Below are 4,448 nucleotides of genomic sequence, written 5' to 3' on the forward strand. Positions count from 1 at the left end.
AAAGAGTGTTATGGTAATTAAAAATGAAACAGTGAATTTCTAAATTAAGGTTACAGTCACATAAGTGGAGAGTTTGGAGAAGAGTCTGACACAAATAGATAAATGGAATATGAGATAAGGACTTTTTGACTCTGTATACAAACAGAGCTGTGATTTCATGAGCTTCAAATTTATTATCCTGTAAAAGCTTTTACAGGACTGACACAGTTTTTGTCAAATTTTATTTTGCCAAGTAAGAGCATTAAGATAATAAAACAACATCTACCGTGCAATGTTTTCCTGAAAGAGAAGGTATTTTAACACGAAAATACAGTGAGGACTTCTGGTATCCTCACCTACAGGTGTATGCTTGTGGTTTTGATTGCCCTGGAGTAACCCACCTATTCTTAGACATTCCATTCATCCTTTAAGACCACCTCCAGAATAACTTCTCCACAAAGCTTTTCATGAGAACTGCAGGTAGAAACAGTTGAATGTGCTTTTTTGCCCTACTATGCCTATCACATTCTTCCTCAAATAAAATTATTTGCATAACTGGTTTTTTTATTACAATGTAACTTCTTTAAGGACGTTCTCCTTAAATTATTCTTCACTGAGTAGCGGGCACAGAGTAGGTGCTTAACAGTTTAAAAACACAAAAGGGTAAACAATGGCTGAAAGGATTATAACCTCAGGGACTGAAAGCCATAGTGAGAAGAGAGACTGCTTTAGAGAGGAGGTAACAAGGGTCCATTCTTGATATGCTGGATTTCAAGATACAGAATAATAACTAGAATAACTAAAATAATAATAGGAAATATTGGTAATTTGGGCTATGAGTAAAAATTTAGAAATTGAGCTATGCTAGGGAGTTATCTGCATAGAGGGGATCATTGAAACAGTATCTTGGTGGAGTAGAACTAAACAAAAAAGAAAATAAAATGTGGTGAGAATTTTGGAGACTACCCAAAGCCAGTGGGGAGAAAGATAAAGAGAAACTGGTGAACGATATGGGAAAGGGGAAGGTAGAGGGAGACCAGCAAAAGGCACTGTCCTAGGAGCCAAGATGGGCTTCAAAGACTGGAGGTCAGTCTTCAAATGCTGAAGAGAGCTGCCCTTCATGATTTGTACATGCAACCCTGCTAAACAAAATGAACAATACTGAAAGTGACTGTAAAGACTGACTTACCACTGCCATTATGTCCTTGAGAGAAAAAATCAAGTAAGAATACATTACTTACTGGGATGCTAAAGAAAAGAAACATCTACACAACAGCTACAAATTACAGAGCAGATGCTTCACAACAGTATGTCAGTGAAAATAGTTCATCAAGAAAGGTTATATATAATTCTGCTTCCATGTACACTAACTTAGTTTTCATTCCATTTTTAATGAATTCACATTAGTGAGGTTCTTTTGAAGTCATAATGTGTTATTTTTTAATAATTTATTTCTGAACTTTAAAAATTAATAGTATTTGCCCAGGACTATTTTATAATCACAATATGGTACTTCAAGGTGTGAATTATGATGTCATAACTCATAACTTCTGCATCTGAACAAGCACTCATCCTATGGCCTCATTCTTAGCAAAGCAAAAAGGTATGAATTATTATGCAATAACTCATGCTCTGTCACATATTATTACTTAATTATGGAGGAGAGTTTCAACTAATTTCAGTCTTGAAAAAGCTCTAACATTTTATCCTTAAAAAAGAAAAAAAAAGCTAAGATGCTTATTTGATGCAGTAGAATCACTTTAAGCCTTTTTCCATTCAGACCACTCTAGATTAACTTGTGTGACATTCTTCTCCTTCTCCTTCTTGAGGATCTTAGGAAAGCTCCAACAGAGAAACTGAAAATCCCAACAGAGTTCTTTAGTCCATATTTCACAGAATTATTCATTTAGATCCCCGAAAGAAATACCTATCTATATTACTTCAAAAGTTTTCACAAAGAAAAGTGAAAATATGACTTCTCTTTCTAACACAAATGAGCAAAAATAAGGTAGGAAGGAAGGAAAAAGGAAAGAAAGAAGAAGGAAAAATAAGATTAAAATATGATTTTTTATTAACTGTGATGATTTTCTGATAGAGTTGTTAAATGATAGAAAAATCCCTCTAAGATAGCATAAAGTATACCTTATATATATATATATATATATATATATAACAGCATATATATTTTCCAGAAAAGGATATAAATATTCTCTCAGGGCTTATCACAAATAATCATCATTGAATGACAGTGAGAATTTATCTCAAAATTATTTTGAGATAAAATGAAATTATTTATTCAACATTTTCTCTGGTGTTAGAGGATTTTTTGTTTTCTGTCCTTGTGAAGCTTCCAGAATAGAAAAGAAAAATAAAAAACAGAAGAAAGACTAGATATATTACAAGACACAAATAGCAGTTGAATAAACTGCCAGCATACCAGACAAATACCATAGAGTAAAAGGGCTCTAATCCCTCAGATGCGTCATTAAAGAATAATATGTTTAAAACTTGTGTGGTTTGTGTGTTAGAAAAATGAATAAAAATTCAGGGAGGAAACAATCACGATCATGTAGAGGAAACCACCATGCCATTGTCCGTTGGATGCTGACTGATTGCTCTATCTCTATTACTACTAATTAATCAATCAATGAATTAATGTTTAAACTTTGTTGCATAAACTTTTTCAGAAGCTACTCTTTTCTCCTACTATAACTATGATCTCCCACTCTACTGTTTTTATGGTATTTTTGTATCTTAGAGTTAGGAGTGAGAAATATCAGTGACCTAAGGCTGGGAGATCGTATACATTCAAACTTTATGGAACCTTCTCAATCAATATAGAGATTTTTGGTAACATCACTAAGAAAACAGCAGGGTAACACAGGGAGCAAAGCCATGCTTCAGAGCCAGAGACTTATTTGACTCACCATGAGATATTATGCTAAACTGTTAACACCTTCTAACAAAGGCATATGTTGGGCTTTTGTACTTTGGTTTCATGTGCCAGTGATGGCTATATAATCTGCAAGTATACCTCAAAGGTAGCAGGACAAGGTGAATGTTTTCAATTACTTTTTAAGATCTCTGATGACATAGCAGCACAGTCTCGTATCAGCCGTTGGTCTTTTTCAATCTGGTTTAAACTCTGTTCGTCCTACTATTTGGAGTTTCATATGTATATAATGCATGTCCATATGATCATGTACTACTAGAACACAATAAGAACCAGGATATACGTTCTTATATCATTTGTACATAGCCAGTGATTATATAAATTGACGTATAAATTAGGGTTTATTGGTTTATAATATAGTTCTTTTTATAAATGGAGCTTTGATATTAACCACTCATTTAATGCTTTATGTAGGTTTTGTTGTACTTAGGTTATGTTACACAAAATAGACTTTGTTTGTTTTCTGGTAACACCCATATCCAAGATGAAGCAGTATATTCCCATAGTCATACATTTCTTCCTTATATGATGTAATTACTTTATCTAGACTACTTGTAAAATAATTTTTGAATTTTTATTTAGACAGGAATTTGAGAAACTTAAGATAATTGATGCAATCACTACTTTGCTTAAAATTCCACTATTTCTGTGTTTACGAATGCCTTAAAATGAAAGCTTCTTTAAAGAATTATTCATTTAATGAGAACGATAAAAATGAGATGTTGTTTTTCTTCATAGAATTAGATAAATTCCTAATTAGTCTTCTGATTTGCTGAGGTCTGGATCTCATTTACTATTTCCTGGTTCTGAATGCAATATGGTTTTATATACTCTAGTTAAAAAGCTATGACAAGGGACTAAATACCACAGCAATAAGCAATTAATAAAATTAATCTTTTTAAAGAAAAATAAGGAGCAGAGCAGTAAGAGTTCACTTCAGAATGACAAATATTGGATAAGGAAAGCAGATTACTAAAATTATATTAAAGTATGATTATACACTGTATAATAATATTTATTATTGCCATATGTTTCTACCCAAGATACATCACAGATGTCCCCACTAAATCCTTTTCAATCCACATACAAGATTAAACTCATGGCTGGATCCACACTCCATATGAGAATTTTCCTTCTCACAGATGTTGGAGAAAAGATCTTATTTTCAATGCAAAACAAAGTGACTTCTGTGGGTTTGGGGAGACTACTGACATAGAAATGTCTCTTAATCCCAATGTCTTAAAGCTGCTTAATCCCAGTGTCTTCTCATTCCCATCTGAGACTACTCTGTCTTCAAAATCCTTGAAATTGAACTTGTAAACACTCTGGGTGGTAGTTTATCTGAAAAGAATAAACCAGATAGCTAATTTGCAATATTGAAGGTAAATTGGAAGAATGACAAAGGTTTGGTGATTTTCTAGGTATTTCTTGAACATAGAAAGAAAACAACCAGGTCTCAACGAAAAACAAACCAGCAAACATATAACTCATATTCTTTTACCTGAGTTTGTCCAGT

Source organism: Lipotes vexillifer, unplaced genomic scaffold (genome assembly GCF_000442215.2).
Source record: "Lipotes vexillifer unplaced genomic scaffold, Lipotes_vexillifer_v1.1 scaffold1887, whole genome shotgun sequence".
In the NCBI taxonomy this organism is placed as follows: Eukaryota; Metazoa; Chordata; class Mammalia; order Artiodactyla; family Lipotidae; genus Lipotes; species Lipotes vexillifer.